Source organism: Eufriesea mexicana, unplaced genomic scaffold (assembly GCF_001483705.2).
Source record: "Eufriesea mexicana isolate 0111107269 unplaced genomic scaffold, ASM148370v2 scaffold2087, whole genome shotgun sequence".
Taxonomy (NCBI): Eukaryota; Metazoa; Arthropoda; class Insecta; order Hymenoptera; family Apidae; genus Eufriesea; species Eufriesea mexicana.
This window is the reverse complement of record NW_016910162.1, coordinates 377,436-396,869: the sequence shown is the minus strand read 5'-3', so window position 1 is coordinate 396,869 and position 19,434 is coordinate 377,436. Positions and strand designations below refer to the sequence as shown.

At 31.3% G+C, this 19,434-nt stretch overlaps 1 long non-coding RNA gene across 1 annotated transcript; it reads left to right on the top strand.

Moving 5' to 3' along the window:
- The first annotated feature begins 1,715 nt into the window (after window positions 1-1,715).
- LOC108549545 (uncharacterized) lies at window positions 1,716-2,763 on the top strand. Its single transcript, XR_001890338.1, has 3 exons — window positions 1,716-1,845; window positions 1,915-2,041; window positions 2,143-2,763. It is a non-coding gene; the product is annotated as an uncharacterized LOC108549545 (long non-coding RNA).
- The last annotated feature ends 16,671 nt before the right edge of the window (window positions 2,764-19,434 follow it).

The following is a 19,434-nucleotide window of genomic DNA, read 5'->3' as shown; positions in this document are numbered from 1 at the left end:
AAAAGCAATTATAGAATTATTTCCAATAAAACTTGTAATCGGACCTATGATGTATCAAGATTATTAATCCTTACGGAGTATGCCAATGCTTACATATTCAATCATCATAGTCATAACTCATTTACTACATTTCATTTTTTTAATTTTATTTTACAATTTTATCAGCTTACAATCTAAATCATATATTTCTTAAATAGAAGTATTACGTAGAAGATTTAAATCTCTTTTGTCAGTGTCAATAACTCTATGACTCACTTGAAGCATGGAACATGGAATATATACATTCCTAGACTCCAGCGCTAAACAACATGTTTCAACGAGAACGAAGCGAACTTTAGGAATTCAAACATTTAATAACCGTGGTTAGTAGTCAGAGAGGGGAAGGTAGCGTTTACACGTGTATTGCCGATGAAAACGTAGTGATCGAGGAAGAGGGTCCTCCTTCGCATATTATACAGATCTGTCGTAATGTGGGGACGATGTCGCAAGAGCGACGACTCGCGGAGGGCATAATCGCGTGGCGGTGCGTTGCGATGCGTGTGTCTCTCTGTACACGCATTCGACACGGGTCCGTACGTAACGTTGCGGCGAGTCGTCGTCAGCTATTTATAGGTGAGCAGCCGAAAACGAAGTAGCAGAGAGAAGTCAAGGAAGGTGGAAGGCCATGAAGAAAGCCTCCGGTGACCCGAATTTTTCTCGGCGACGTCACTGGCCTCTGACCTATTTACAACCGATCTCTCGTGTACACACATATATACGCGCTCACCAGCTGCCTTCAACTCCTCGCGATAACTTTTCCCGTGCGTTTCAAGTGGCTTCGCTTTAGATATAGCCAACGCGGGTTGCACGCCGTGATTATTTGTTTTGAAAACTCGCTACAGATCCTTCTGCGTTTAACACGCGTTCCTTCGACCAGGAAATGCGTTCGTGAATGTTCGATTCTCCAACAAGTGGAGGGAGTGGGAGTCACGTGCTTCTGGTATATATATACGATATGGTCTAATAGGAGTATCTTGTTATCGATGGCCGGTAAAAGTAGTGAGCGGTGATCTTCCGGGTGGGTAAAAACTCGAGGACGAAATTTAATCGCAGCGCGCTCGGCGCCTAAGATAAACGCCACAAAGTTGCGTAGAAAAGCGAGAGAGGGGGAAACAATCTGTTGACATTCGTTCGTGTCGAGCCATTTGTAAACAGGAAGAAAAATCTGAGGATAGTTAAACGGCATTGGTGATAAAATAAAACAGCCTTATCCACGATAGCTTGACCTATTTTACGACGACAATTGCATAAACGTAGTCGCGTAAGCTCATACGTGTATTTATAGACGAGGAAGGTCGGGAAGAAAGCGCCTAGACCGTTTGACCATTTGGCAGAAGCAGCTGCCGAGCAATCATCCAGACGAGTCACTAATAATATCATCCGTGCGCGTTGTGTAACGTTATTCCTTGCAAATAAGGATATAAACGAATGAAAAAGAATGGAGACGAATTGAAAAATTATATACGACGTGAGTTAATAATACGTTTGCGAATGTGTCACCGCCATACTGTCTACCACGTTACATTTTACAGATATCCATACCAGGAAATTGAGAGTACACATAACCTATAATAACATGTCCTATGCGATCGAATTTAATTGGAATATATGTAATACGGAAAAGATCAAATTAACTGTACAATCAAGAAAGAAAAGAAAATGGAGAAATACGTCGTTACGGATAAAGGAATGGGATGAGGTCTCGAAAACAATAATAAACAGATAAGCTGTCTTTCAATGACACGATCGATGATAATCTTGATTACTAATTTACGTCTGGATATATACTTTTACGACACGCTCGAGGTATTATCATTTAAAAATTTGCTACAAGATATGCTCAATTAATTTATACTTACATTAAAATTTGTATAGAAACGTAAGCTGTGCTAAAAGGCTGTATTAATCGAGAGGAAAAAAGGAAGTGATCGAACGTACAGTTACAACCTAACATGACCAGAAAAGTGGTTCCAGAGGAAAAGTAGTTCCAAATGCCAAGCATGTAACCGATATTAACTAAATATTGAACCCACAAAATTAAACCCATGAGAAGCGATTCTCATGTTAACGATGCACGTAGTAATTTCGATTGTCCTTTTGTAGGGACGAGGAACAAAAGATTCGAAAACGTGAAAGAAGAAAATCGTGTGCCGTCATCGACTGACATAACGTTATTAGCGTAAGCATTGGAGCTTTATTTAGAACGAAAGGGACAACGAAGCTACGGTTCGTATTAGGAAGAGGTTGGAAGAAATCCACGGAGGCCGTGATCGAATTTTGGCTCATCGTCGAGCGATGGTTTGTTAACGGCTGTGCCGAGTCGAAAGTACCTAGACTACCGTTCGGCGCCGACCTATATTTCGCTTGGAACAATTGTTGCACAAACGATACGCGCTCGTAAGCTCGCACGCACCGTGTCTTTCTAGCAGCGTGTACACGCGGCTACACCTATACACGTACGCTTATTTATAGACTAAGAGGAAGGTCATGAAGAAAGCGCGGCTAGACGAGCGATTCGTTTCGACATCGTTTCCGGCGCTGACCCATTTCGTCCTCGATTCTTTTCGACATCGACGCTTCCAGCACTCTGACCCAGTTCCTGCCAGTGCGCGATAGTCTCTCACGCACTTTTATTTGTCCCCACGACGACAATCAGCATTACGACGATCTTATTTATGTCTCGAACTCGCGTATATTTCTGCATACGAAACGCACTGGCTTGAGGATCTCGATCGCCCCTTAGGTTTATAACTTTGAAATTTGACCTCTTGTCCCTGCTCCATGGATCGCGTCGTACGTTTTCCTTGGGACGCGTTTGAACATTTCTTACTATGTTTACGCTTTGCTGCTGGGTAATTGTAGATAAGATAAAATGTTTCGTTATTTCTACGAATGTTTGACTTGGAAATGATTAAATTAGGATATTAAATTATTTGGGCAATTATGTATCGATTGAATATATTTCTTGTTTCAGAAATGACAGTTGAAGGTTTGATGAGAGTTTTTAACTTTAAATAAAAAGGTGTTATTTAACAATTAAAAATTATGGATCATTTATACCTTGAACAATTTGAAAAGTTTATAATTGATTATGGTGTATCGAATGTTGGAAGAGTCTGCTGGAGGAAAAATATTAATTACTATTATTCATAATTCTTTCTGATATCAACTTCATCTTTTTGAACAAGGTTAATATTATACGATGATTCTTTTATACGGTCTTAATGATAGAGTGTAAATACAAAAATGTTACAGAGCTATTTTGGCAGATTAAGATTAACACGAGAATAATATAATACAGGAAATATGTTACAAGATTAGGTTTTTTCATTATTATAATTACATTCAATTTTTATAAAATTTTGAAATAATTAACAATAAATGCTAAATCCCACATTTTTATCAGTATAACTCAAGAATCCAATAATTATTGAAATATCCAAGAACTGTAAAAATATAGAAATTAGAAAAAAAATTAAATTTCATTAAAAAAAAATCAATGTAATTTATAATTTCGAATTACATAAGCAACTATTTTGCTCAACGTAAAACATCAAAGCGTTCTATTAATCGAAAACAAGTTATTATTAAGAATGCATAATTCAGAAACACTTCAAGTTGGCCTATAAATTCGCTTCAATAATAACCTACACTAACTTAACACTGTATTAGCTTAACACTTTTTGCAATGAATTACGTTGATTTGTCACGCTTTCTATTCGCCTTCATAACGTTTATCTTTGCATTTCAGGGGCCAATTGATATTCGCTATCATTTCCCTCTTCGAAAGTGCGATGCTCGAGTTCCGATCAACGTGGAACAGGCATTCGAAAGTTTTCGAAGCGGATGTCTTTCAATTTGTCTAATTATCAAGTTCAGTTGGTAGCCGAGAATAAACCAGCAAACATCGGATAGCAGGCAGCGGTAACAGCAGCGTGGAACGCACAAGGAGTCAAGGAAGTCGAACGTTGCTGCTTTAAAACCGCTCGAGCGAGCACTTATGCCCGGGGCAGGTAAACGTCGCTGCTGCGTGTACACAGTTCGCGACACCTTCCACGGCGAATGAGAAGGAAAGTGGCTAGCACGATTCCTTTTTTTCCTTTCTTCCAACGGCGTCACACCGGCGACCTATTTCCGTGACAATCGTGAGCACGCATTTGCACGGCCACGCGGCCCGCACCTCGTGTCTCTCCCTCGGCCAGTGATACTCCTCGACACTTCTCGATGCTCTAGCCAACCGTTCAGATCCCCCAATGAATGACGTCAAGGGACAGGCCCCCTTTTTTCACTCCTCACAGGCACGCTTGGTCGTGGTTTAATTTATGCCAGGTATAAATTGTAGGGACTTTTTGAGGAAGATGGTATAGTAATAGTTTTCGCGGCTATCAGCATAATGTCTGAAATGTAAATGGTTTAATGATAGTGAAATTGAAATTAGGGTTAGTTTGGATATTAAGAGAATTTACGGGCTACTCAATATTTGGGATTTTCTAAATTTTAACACCAAAACGCTTGATCTTTATTTAACTTTTCATATTTTAAATAAATTTGTATTGTTTATTTCATGGAAAACGAATGACTCGATTAATTGTTTAATTTAATGTTTATGTATTTTATATCTTATATGACATTATATTCATTATTTTATTTCAATGATTTTGTATATTATATATTATATTTTATACTTGATACTATATTTAATAAGTATTTTCTAAATGCACTATATTATATTATATTGTAATACTACTATATTTAATAGCATATTTTACATGTACATTTGTATATTTTTTAAATTAAATAAATATTGTAACATATTTCAATTATTGTAAGGTTATTTAAAATAAGTATAGACATCTTTCTGTAACTTAAAAAAGTTACTTTTGTTATTACATACTATTACACTCTGTAAATTAAAAATGTTCTTATTCAATATATTGTATCTATTATATTATATCTATTACAAACTTTGAATATAATACAAATTAGAGGGTACAGATAAGAAAAATATTCAGTAGTATTGTAACTATGCGTGAAACAATTAAAAAGAAATGTTATTAGAAAAAAGATATAAATGAAATATTGCACAAATGAGTGTAAGTTTGTAGCAGGACTTCAGTTCCCTATCTTAAAAGTTATTTGCAATGCTCTTTAACAAATTTGTATCAATCAAATAAATTTCCATGTGTATTTTTTACTACAAATCGCCAAATAAATTAAACGAGTCACAACTGATAATAAAGAAAACTTCATACAAGTTTTTGGTTTTACGTTCAATATATATAGCATATTATGTTATTTAATTCACCTGTCTTTTAATATAACAAAAGTTATCGAGAAACACATTGTTGCTTATCCTATTTACATAACATATGTATATCTTTTAAAGCTTGACATATGTACACCCTATTTATATAATGTGGTCAATTTTAATCAATAAATGCTAATTATTCATAAGCTACTCACTGCATGAAAAAACGTTTCAAATAAGAAAGGAATGATTTCGAGGGGGGCCATAAAATGGTATAATTATATTATATGAAGGTTAACTTTGGTTTTTTAAATGTATCACTGTATTCAGCACTCCATTTTCCATAAAAGTGTGTCATTCTTGTGAAAAAGTCCAATAAAGTAAGAGATATTTCAATTTAAATATTCGTAACTTAACCTAAACTTAACTCAAATTTAATGATGAACCATAAACCATATCTAATGATAGATTAGGAACTAAGATGGTACTTTTTAGATGAGAATTCCAAGTGCTCAAAGATAAATTCGATAACAGAAATGCAATTGTTATAATTGTTATAATATTAATAACATGCGCAAGATAGAATGTATTTTTGATAAAAAAAAGTAATGACTCCTCGCGAATGATAATGATAAGGTAAATACTATACTAATTTTACATCGTTATCGTGGACTATTGAAAGTGACTTGATAATGATTTTAAACGACAATCGCCTTTATTTTATTACTGTTGAGTAATCTCTGTTTCGCATGTGCAGTTAATTATCCTTTATTATTACACCTTGTAGCTCCAATAATTTATTTCAGTCGATGACTAATTTTTAGGTTATGTTCACACCAGTCGTAAAGAAAATGATACTTAGACCATTTTTCTTAATACAAGTACTACTAAATAGGTTAAAATGACTGTTATCAGATATTTTGTTTGTGTAATTATTGAAAATATGCAGTTGATTTTGACAATATTATTCATTTCTATTTAGATAGAAACCTGATTATATATAATCCACTTACCTTCATCACACCACTACAATTACTATTATTTGCGTATAGTGTAACTACTCATTAAGTAGGACTATGTTAGCTAGTCATAAGTCGGTAGTTTTAGTGTCAATGACTCGTAAATGAAACAAACTATGAGCAAATAGCTCCTCCAAAATATAATACACTAAAACCACAGTTAATATAGGTTGATTAGACCGTCACATAAATTTTCAAAATATAAAATTTTGTATGCTATCTTTTTAAACAAAGTATCTATTCTTGTATTACTTTATGGTATGCATGTGTGTGCGTGGCTGTGTATGTGTAATATAACATGATTTTACTTAATACATTAACTCTCATAAAATTATTATGGTAATATAGAATACTTATATATATTAATTTATTATTATGTTAATCTAAAGTAGTTATATATGTTAATCTAGAGTACTTATATAAATATTATAATTTGAAATAAGGGCTATAACGATTTTTTCAAGTACAGTAATGTAAATAATTTGTCACGTATTATAAATTTTAAACTTCATATCTAAATGTTTCTGTAATTTGCATAATACTCTAAAAAGGAGATTATCATTTGGATTTTTAATTTTAAAAAATAAAATATTCTTACTTCTAAAATTTGAAGGACACCCATCATTGGAATTAGGGTACTAGTTTCCTCTCTGTTCCAGTTATGTTACTTACACTAGAAAAGCTAACAAGTATAAACAATATACATATTTTACAAATTTTATAACGAATATTAAATATTCCAAATTAATGATACTGATTTCAGTCAACTTTCGTCGCAAATTTTGTTGCTGTCATAAGAGCTCAAATAGTTATTTTATTTATCAATAAAATCATCCTTATTTTGTTCAAATTTACCTGGGCTACAAATCCATTATGAATTATAATTCATATTTTACTCGTCAAAAAATAATACTCAACCCCTACATAAAATTACAAGAACTACTAGTATACCTTAATCATTATCATAGTGTTCTTAAATCCACCTTGATCATTTAATTAAACAATTAAACCAAATGCAAAAATGATCAAAAAGTCAAAAACTGAATACAGCCCTAGTCTCCTCTGCTACTCCTTTCCAATGGTTGCTCAGCTCATAACTCCATAAGAATTGTAGTCCAAACTCAGTCCTGAAGGTACCAAAACAGTAAATGTGACACTGCAAGGTATGCACACAAATTCCTGCCGGGTTTCTGAAAATTTTCAAGGAATATTGACGTTACTGACCTTCTTTTCCGAAAAGCTCGTTAGCAAGAGGAAGACCCTCCATCCTCGACTCCCGTGCTTAAGCCACTTCGTACTGTGTAACGGATCGCATTGGTGAAAATAGAGGTAGTCTTGGGGGGTCCCGTGTCAGGGGGTGAAAAGGTTGGAAATGAAATGCAAATCGGTTGTAAATCAGGTCAGACGCGTGGCACTGACGTGGGACCGTTTCACGATGACAATTCCCCGTAAGCTGGACAAAAAGAGGAGCTACGCCCCTCTGTGGGGGGTTAATTGTGTTTGGAGCAAACAGGTACCCGGATCCAATCGAGGTTCAGGTGCTCGTCTTACCTTGAGACGCTGCTACCCTCTCCCTTTCGCCGTTCCCTCTTCTGCCGGGGCTTCCCCTACGCGCGCTGTCGCTCATTTGCAAGTTTAATCCGATCTCTCCGTGATATGCACTGAAATACACCATTTCTATGTATTATTTAGAATATTCGCATTTTCCTAGTCAATTATTTTTAATCTCGCTTATAATCTTATGTTCCTACTTGAACCTCGCGAGAAGTTCCGCATAATAATATGCATATTATCATGTGCCTCATGTAATTCCTTGTGAAAAAAAATCAGAAATGTGGCAAAATGGAGCTTTTTCGTTTTTAACTTAGTCTTTGAGAAAATCGTATTATTCAGTTTGGTCTGATACGATTCCCTATGAAATAATTGAGAAAAATATGTAAACTGGAGTTTTGCGATTCCTGATATGATTCCGTGTGAAAAAAATTAAAGAAATATGGAAAATTGAGCTTTTTCATTTTTAATTCCGTTTTTGAGAAAATTATATTATTCAGTTTGGCCTGATGCGATTTCCTGTGAAAAAATTGAGAAAAATTGTAAAATGGAGCTTTTTCGTCTTTGTCTCGGATTTTGAGAAAATTGAATTTGAAAGTTTACTTAGTTTCACTGTATTTAACAAAATTAAACGTGGGGTAAGATTGGAGAAAAATTTTAGTGGAAAAATGTTATTTTTCTAATTACAAGTACTTTACTAGTATTTACAAGCAGAAAATAGGCGAATTGTATTATATATATATATTTATTTTTTTCATAAAAAGCCACGTCGTGGTTGCTTTTATTATTCCATGATAAAAATTATATACAGATATAAAATAATTTATATTATTTAATATATAAAAATTATATATAAATTATATACACAATATTTAAATAAATACACATATTATATCTAATTTTCTAGCATTTGTTAGATATCCTAATAAATTAATATTGAATGAAAAAATATGACTATTTCATAACGTATTACTAAATTAATTTAGTTAAATAAAATTAATTAATTTTATTTATTAATTGTTTAATTAATTTTATTAATTTTATTAAAATAAATTAATTTTTATTTAATTTCTGTGTGTTTACACAAAATTTGGTGCAGCTTACTTTGATTATGATGTTAGTTAGGTTTAAGGTTATGTCCAAGTTATTTCTCAAATATATCATAAATCTGATTGTTTAAAAATATAAATCTGTTATTAATATCTTAGAGAATTCAATACATTTTTATTATCTTCAATGTTGTTTTCACGTTTAAAATCGTGATAATGTTTCATGTGAAAATAAAACTACGTGTTAACAATATTTGAGATTGAACGAGAAAGTAGTTGCAGTGAAAAAGTATTGTAAATATCGTAGGAACGAATGAAATAATCCCACGGTTAAATTTACACTGACAGATCGAGAAACTACTAAAGTACATTTTAAATACACCAGGGTACCAATTTAAGAGAACTTTGTATGTACATAACCTATTTCTTACCATTTAAAATGCGTGAGGGGATATTTAAATCAATTTTATCTCTGTAACATTAAATACATGTCACGTTGCTGCAACAGAGTTCGCACGGAGCGGCAAATAAAATTACTAATAGAACATAGTAATCCATTCAACATAACGTTTCTTTATCTCGGCGTGGTTAGGCACTTCAACGATATTACAAATTCGCGTAGCTGCCCGAGCGTGTTAGCTTAACGTTGCGGAAGGGACAGCGCTGTTTCCGCGTGTTGTTAATTGCCCCCAAGATAAACTCTATCGGTGACCCTTGCAACTATCTTGGAAATCGAATGTCTGAAATTGAAACAAACATTTCGAATGATATTTAGAATTCAAACCTTCTCATTCGGTTATAAATTAAAAGCGACTAACATACAACTTTACGCATTTCACATATATTATAGATCTCCATTAAATCGAGTAAACAGGTATTTGAGGTTAGAAGCATTGCAAGTATAATATTTATTTTATTATAATAGAGAAGGCGACTAATCTATAGCTTTACATATTTGACGTACATATATTATGGATCTCGATTGAATTGAGGAAACAGGTATTTGAGGTTAGAACATTTTAAGTATATTTTATAACACTGTTTCATTTTATTTTATTTTTCAGTGAAGCAAAGTGTATAAGAAAAAAATTTACATTGAGTGCAAAGGATATAATACGATTTACTTACCTCCTTAGATTTTAACCGGTTATATATATACGTTCTAATGAGAGTTTTAATTCCCTGTAGACTATACGTACAGTTATACACGATAGTAATCGAATGTTTACATGTGTTCCTAAAATATGATGTATGAGTGCAAAGGTGAAATATTTGAAATTATAACGATATATACAATAAGGAAAAAGTTTTGAGGTGACATCAGTAAAATTAGAAAATAATATATCGTATTTAGAATATATTTATTACGAACGTGTATCATTGGTAAATTTAAAATATTGCATAGGTAATATATATTAAGTCAATGTAATGTATATTAATGTATATAAAGTCAAAAGTACCGTTAATTAAGAAATAAGAGGTTAGAATATAACGTTGTTTCATCTTTTGTTGCGTATGACAGCCTTAAGACGACGGTCCATTTAACTCACTAGCGCTACCACGGTTTGCATCTGCAATAAATATATAATAAATATCGTAAATGTTAAATTATTTTTTAATTTTATTGACATAATCTTGGAATTCCCTTTTTATTACATATACTATATTGTTTTAAACATTTCAGTTAAACGATATTAACAATAATGAAAATAATAGTAATAGCAATTGATAATAATTTTATTGACACACGGTTCCATTAAAAAAAATTCATGAGCTTCAAATGACCCACTTTTTAATATTTACAAATAGATTTCAAATTTGTTCTACACACATATCTACTTTTAGTATTATCCCAGATACGATAATATCCTATAGTGTGATTGTTAAAAAAAAAAAAGAAAAAAGAAATACAAGGATTACGTTATTAAAATTTACTAATAGCAATTTTAAATTAATTCATCGATAAATTTTTAAATTCACGCCTGAAATCACAGCTCTTCGTGTATGTGAATTAATCAACCAGTGTTCGTGTTCTTTTTCTTTCATATACCTACATAACACGAAGCTCTTACTCAATATCTCGAATTAATTGCTTTAATGTTTCGAATAAATTTTATAGCACGGTACGTATATACTGTACGTCGTACGTATCTTATATATTTATACAAACACGTATAGTAAAATATTCTATTTCATATATAAATAAACAATAGATATTTATCTATATATGCTCAGTAAAAACATTTTCGAGAAGTCTAATATCCACCGAAGGGTTGATAGAAGTAGCCAATTAGAAACTGATTTGGACGGCGTTTAATCGAAACGCGGTTGCACGTTCTGCTGTCGCGGCAAATGAAGACAGTTTGCCGCGTCTGCAGAGGTCGTTACGTAACCGAACGTCGAGGGAGGATTATCCGTTGAGTCGAGCGAATTCCCGATCGCGCGAAAGAAAAGGCAAACGATCCTCGGATAGTTTATTCTTCGCGATTTGGCGCTGCACGTGAACGGTGGTCTCATTTACCGACGGACCTCGGTCCGGTAGATCGTGAAGTAAGAAGCTAGCACGTTTATTTATAACGTTTAAAGAGAAGCGGGCAGACAGTAATGGCCGTGTGTACGTATGTATGCCTACCTACATTTCCCAGGCAGGCTCTCGGCAGCTTTCTTCTGACATAACCGAATGAAGGCGCGGGCCGCGGTTATGCAATTCGAAAGTGCCCGCCTTACTTTACGTATCGCAGCGAGGATACACGGTATCTTATGAAGGAGCGCACGCTTAGCCTCGTGCTTTTACTTGCTCCCGTCGGAGGGGGAAAAAACACGGGAGAAGTGAAAATTGTCGAACGAATTGTGCGTGCGAACGATTCGGGCATTCTACAAAGGAAAATTCGTCGTTTCATTGGAGTTTTTGAACATCGGCACGCGTACGTGGAAAACGTGTGTGTCGGAGGTTAGGTTCCAAACAAGTTCGAATACCTTTATGTTTTTCGTAATAAACATCTATGACATAATAAAGGTGAAGAAAGAGATATTGAAATAGCAATTGCGCTGGTAATATGCGAGGTATTTTTATATTTATTAATTAAAGCACTAAAGTAATATTACAAATATACATGTAATGCAATTCACGAATAGTAAGATTAATTACCGATATTGTAATATTTCAGTCGTATGATATGGAGGTTAGGGTGAAAGCAGAAGTGAGTGTAACGAGAAAGGAATACGAGGAACCGAATTAAAGAATAATCAGATAAACGATAAAGGATTATGCTATGCAAGAGCATTAAATGCTCAATTGTACAATTTCACTGCGGAAGAAATGTATTGCTTATCGTTGCGTATCTTAAAGCACGTTTCAAAGATTTCGAAGTAAAAGGAAATTTCCAAAGACTGTCTTCAACTAGAATTACGTAAGATTAGCACGGATCCACGTTTGACAGCGTAGTAAAAGAGCATTATACTTGTATTAAGTGGCAAAACGAAACTCGACTGTACGAAGAAACGGGCATAAAGACGCGTTCCGTGCACGCGTGTCTTACAATGTAAAAGCCTGCGAACCGGTGAAAGTGAGCACTGCTTTCCCCCGTAAGACAGCTTGCGTCTCCTCGATGGTCTCCTTTAAACGCATGCATTACACGGTTATGTCATAACTGAGCTGTGTACGAGCACGAAAACGTAACGCGCGTGTCTGCGCACGTGTTGCCAGACGGTATTCTTATCAGCCATCTATTTCGACTAATGTTAATCATTTATACGTATATTTAAAAGTGCGATGACTATTTATAAATGCAAACAATTTTTTACAAAAATCATTACGGTATTTCCGGTGTCACGAGATCGTGAGATTCGAAGAAATGCTGAGGATACACATTCCCTATTATACGTAACGATGTTACCTAATTTTCGTTTTATCAGAAATTATTTAATCTTCTAAGCAATTTTAAAAGTATACACAGATACTATTTACAAATATATAGATAAGACAGGTCTGTAGATTTATAAATATGAATTTGTAATTTTATGTTAAACTGTAAATAGTTTATAAATATTTGTAATTTTAATAAAATTATTATTCGGTTTTAATTGCGTTGTAGAATAATGGTGTATATTTTTAAATGTCCAAGAAGCAATGTTTGATAAATTATTTATAAATTATAAGTATCGCGTGTAGAAAATTTATATAAGCTTTCTGAATAGGAACAGGATACATGTGTTACAAAAAGCAAGAATTTACGGTGGTTTAATGTTTTACCATTACTGATAAAAGATAAATAATTAAGGAGTCTAATGTAATTAAAATAAACAAATAAATTATTATTATTATCGGTGTGTAATGTTATCAATAATATTTATTCGGTATTTAATTATAACATAAATTAAATTAATTCATCAGGAAGAATATAATATATCAGATACTACCATAATTCATTTGTTTAAATATTTTTTATAGAACTCAATCATTGTTAGTAATCCTTTAGATAAGTTTGGAAGAATATTAAGAACTATTCAAAGTAGTTTATTATTCAACTTGTTATGTGGTCTGCAAGTAAATAGACTGCCTGGAAAGTAACTTGCCATGAATAATTATGAATCAAATGAATCACTTAATTATGGGAACATAATTTGAATGACTATCTGATACAAGCACATATCCTGGATTATACAAATAGTTCATTTCAAGTTCCTACAAAGAAACCATCAATTTTGTCAGTATAAAAACATTTATTTTAAATTAAGTACAATAGTTAAGTTTATATATTAGAATTACCAAGTAGAAAACCTGAATTTGTGCCTAAAGTGAATTATTTTCAGTGGATGCATTCAAAGGAGTGGATAAATAACTATTCGACACGAATTCTGGAAAAATGGGAAATATCTTCGAGCATGTACATTTTTGCAAAGTGTGTTAACGACACGTATCAACTGGCCACCATGCTATGGGGAACAGTTCTACAAGCGACGGATCATTTGGTTGAAAATATATTTGCGTTACTTGTCAGTGGCGACGTATCGTTCAGAACTTTTATTCTGTTACTTTGTCGACGAAAAAGTCTGTTATCTTATACTTTCGTCTGAACGGTTGTGCAGATGAATCACCATTATTAGGTAAATATTGTTCGCTTATTGCTCGCGATGTTGTAGGTATTATGGCAACGGAGAGACAAGTATAGGTGGCAGCAACGTTTCGCAAACCCTTCTGCCGCGATGTCGACGCTGGTAATGGGTGATCGGTTAAACAGTCATCGGCCTTAGAAAGTGAACCAACTGTGACTTTTTTCTTTGGGTAGACAATATGGAAATCGTGAACGATTGCTGCTATCATGTCGAATGGCAGCTGTTTTCAACGAACAAGAAAACGATTGATACTTAAGAATTGTTTATATTTCAAGGTCAAGCTAACCTAAACCAGACTCGCTTTTAGATATATCTAGTATTAATTTGCATAATGCTGGCAGTTACTGCTATATTTAATTATTTTTACATCAGTTTTTTATTTAGTCTTTATGTGAGTAATTGATCATTAATTTTTGATTACTCTATTTTTTCACATTGCCAGAAAAAAATTTCAGAGTGGTGGTTTGATGTATCATAGATTTTAAGTACATTTTATAAAAAGTTAAGTGTTGTTTGTAATATATTACAATTAATTACAACAATACATACAATACATAAATTTGTATATGTCAACATTATACCTGACAATCTTTGTTATATGTTTGTTTATCACAGTAAGTATAAATAACAATCTGATAACATATTTATGGTTAGAATATGTATAATAAACATAATATTTCCCATTGAGTAAATTATTTAATAATATAGTTAATAAATATTTAATGTATAATTATTAAATTATAATTATAACAATATAGACACTGTACTTAGCTATATTATTTAGCCGAATATGTATAAAAATGATACTGCAAAACATGTTTCTGTTTGTTATTTTTATTCAGTTAATTGAGAAGCTGTTACTTGAACAACCCAATTTGGAGAGTTTCACAAATTGTATGTAATTCAATTATATATTACCTTAACCGTCAGAATGTAAATTAAATTAAAGGATGGTGAAGTATTTTTGAACAAATCACTTGCTGTTAAAAATTTTATTAGTATTACTCATAAACATCATACAAAATTGGGGTCAAAATTATTTATCAAAAATTAATTTAAAAAATAATAAATCGCATGCCATATCCTATTTTTGTACCGTTTATTTAACATAAGTGTGCATGATTATTTGTTAGAAAAGAAATTCAATATCAATTGTAAAAAGTACATATTAAAAGTACCGGGCAAACATTTTAATAACAAAAATGAAAAATTGTCAAATATTTGATTATCATCAATTAATAAAAAGTTAAATTTGAAAAAACTTGTTTAGAAACAAATATATTTTAATTACTAATAATATTTATGTACCATACTCATTTACATAAAAATGACACGTTCTTCAAAATAAATGTTTTACATATTCTAACCTCAAAATCTCCAAACGTAGGAATACATTAACTCTGTACGATAGTAATTTTCTTCAAGGGCCTAGAATTTAGATAACAGGAGTGTCACATTTGATGTTGTCTCAAGTGTGTCCCAAAACTGCATACAGCAGGAGCAGCTCGCCACTAAAACTTTACAGACATTACTCATCATTTCATGTGCTTGTGCTAAGTAAGTAGTTGTTTGGTTGAACTTTTAGCCAAACTGCTGCATACTCTAGAAACAATTTTAATTACGAAAACTTTTAGCGCATATCAATCATATGACCCGAAGAATAAATTGTAGTAACATTGAACCTAATTGGTAATATTTTTTACAAAGCGTTACGTGGATGTGATAAAATATATGTATGTATATGTATATGTATGCATACTACTGTAGACTGGGAAAACTAGAAATGAAATTAAGAATAACGATCTAACTAGAAACAGATATTAATATTATATAATATAGTATATAATAATAATAATAATAATAATAATAATAATAATAATAATAAAATAATATTTCTAATAATAACCATTATACATAATAAGTATTATATTCACTGTTATGAATCCAATTATAATCGGATAAATATAATTTTTGTAATTTATATTCAATTTATATTACGTATATAAATCTACATAATAATTTCATTATATGTATATTAATATATATTACAATACACATTAAATTAATTTTTTCATATATTTTTATAAGAAATCACTTGCTGCGTGTTTGTACATAACTTTTGGAGACACCCCGTATAACGGCTAGCTAAAAGGTACATTTTCAATGTACGATATTTTATAACTAAATCCTAGGGATTTATTGTACATTGAATGTTTGATACAATGGTGCATATCCATTAATCGCAAATGACGAGTTAACTGGTCATTGAAGAATGCTTCTGCAGTGTTCATGGCGAGTTAACTTGTCACGGTTATGTAAAAACAGTGCACGTAAATTTAAACCTAATGAATCATTCGTTTCTTCGTTTCATCATATGTCACCATTATTGTCAATACCTTTAGGTATTCTTTTAGTAACATTTATTCATATCGAAAGAGATGATAGTTATTCATTAGTTATTCAATAGTTATTCTTCAGACATTAGAGTCGAGAGACGGCTCTCGATTATCCGGATCCGCTTTAACCGATCTCACTTTCTTGTTACGATCATTTACCCTTTTTGATTAAAGTATATATACGTGTTAAAAGTACTTATATATACTAAATTTATAAGTACTGGATCTTGTCATCTTTGTTAATTCTTTTCCAATAAAAAAATTGATAAATAATTATTAAAAACATTAAATAATAAATGATATTAATTACATATTAAATAATAAATAACAAATTAAAAATTAAATAATAAACGATAATGATACCATCAGGCTAATCGACCAATCTTATATCCAGGCATGAGCTAGTTCCACAAGAGCCAGTGAAGAGGGCGCCGATTGTAGTTCTTTACTGCCAGCCTGACAAGCAAATCCGTCACTGCAGTTTTCCCTTAGCACGATCAGAGTACGTTTTCAATAAACAAATCCGCGGATAATGAGTTAAAAAATGTTTCATGAGGACCCACGTGCTGTTATACAATATTTTATGTAAATAAAACTGGTTAGGTAGGGTTTAATCTAGAAACTTAGTTTCTAAGTATTTTTATCTAATTTATATCTTTACCCAGAAGGCCTAACATTAATTTAAGTAAATAAATGTCGTTCAATCTTTGAGAACTTGAAAGAAAATGTAAAATGTAAATGTAACACAGATATTGCAATATGTAGTTATCAATATGTTAATTAATTAATCAAGTAATTAAAAAAATTTGTATATTACATTACTCTGTATCGATATCATTCTGTTTATATAGGTGTTGAATTATATTAAAAATAATTTTAATGGAGTGTGAAATTAATTGAACGGATAAACTGCAATTTGTGAAGAAGAAGAAAACAAAATAAATTTCAGTATAAAAGCTTGCATAGTTTTATAAGAAATTATTTGTAGATTCAGAATTCGAAGAATGAATTTAATTGTTAATTTGTAGACACGGGGCTGTAAAATTTTCAGAAACATTGGGTAAGATATTTCTAGTAGTATCGTAATTTCTGCTTTTTAAATAAATTAAAATAAATCAGCATAAGTGAATATAACGTAAAAGACAAGCTAACATAAGTTTATAAAATATATTTTTAAATAGCTAAAACATGTTGCGTAGATTAAATAAGTGATATACGACTTAAAGCAAATTAACATTTATTAAAACTCATTAAAATAATTTTTACAATTAATATCAAGACAATAAAAATAAAGATTTACGATGTTACTAAATTATGTGCAATTTTAAAAATAAGTTGTTTCGAGAATGGGGTGAAATATAAATTCCCATCGAACTGATTGTATTTTTTTAATTAAAAATTAATTGCTTTTTAAATTATAATTTAATTATTTACTTTTCTTAAGTAAAATTTGTAATTTATTTTCATTATATACAAATTTTTTACGATTTGGAAAGGTTAACTAAAATTAAAAAATTTTTTTATTTTGTCATACATTTTTTCCCGCGCAAAAGAGTATATAAAGTACACGATTAACTTCCGGTTTTATTTTTCTCTACGGGAAATATGTTTTATATTTTGAAATATTAAAATCAAAACAACAAGAAAATTATACAATGATTAACTGGAAAGACTATCAATATTTGATATTGATCAAATTATTAATACTAATTAATTAACATTATTCTATATATTATCATAAATATTGCAAGTCACAAGAAAAAGTTAATTGAATCAAATTGGAAAGTATTAATGTATCTTCCATATTTAGTAGATATTGTATCATTCCTGTCGCTGACATCAGAATTAAAAAAATAAATAAAAAATTAATTTATACACGTAACATAAAAAATACTATATCGTAATTCAGCTATTCGAAAAATTCAGATGTTTACCTTACAAATTTTTTTCAAATTAGTAATGTAAGACTGCAGTCCCTAATCGTCACAAACACAATGAATTTATTTTACGACAATGCAGACACTTATTTTTATAACTTAATAAATCATTCAACAAATATCTAATTTTCTAGAAAAATGAAAATACTTCCTAAGATAAAAGTATAGTATATATATATAAATATAATAAAACGATTATATTTTTTTATTGCATTTCAACAAATTCATAATTTAATGTAATTAATACGAGCAAATAATACAGACAATAAGCAAATAATAATAAACTGCATATTTAATGTTCAAAGTTTACAATTCTTAATTTATGAAAGTAATTGTATAATTGAAATTATATTTATTAAATAGCAAGGATACAATTTAAAAATTCAAATATAATATCTGATTCAATAATAAAATAAAATTTCTCTTTATTTTATACCATAAAATAAGCAAGATCGTATAGACTACGTTACATGTTATTGCCCTGATCTAAATTAACGAGAGTAAGAATATATCTAGTAATACAATAGTGTATAGATGTGATTTTACGTTATGAACTTGACCATTTGTATTTAGGTTACCTTTCTATTAATTTCACTCATAATAATTTTTCTCGTATTTTTAGAATTCTACTCTTATCTAATAATGTTTCTCCTACAATTACGAGCGCATTGCTAACAACCATAAACAAAAATTATACATTAATTTAAACATTAATAGTTTAGGGTACAATCACTGATTTTACTCAGTATGGTTATGTCCTAAATATATATACATATACATTTGCCTACAATTAAACACGAAGGCAATTTAATTTCAACTTACCTATTGATTGATCATAAAACACTTCCACGGTTAGATGAAAACAAGACCAAACCACTTAAAAATCAAATAAATTTATTAACCTATTAAGACCTATATTTTGAGACAATCGTGAAACACTATTAATCACACTTCGTTACAATGAAACATCGTTTTGGCGGTTAGAAGCATATGAATAGATATGACACACTGTTTTATCCTGGTACGCGATTTTATGCAGGTTCCATCTATTGGATATTCTCCGACCTAAATTGGATCTCA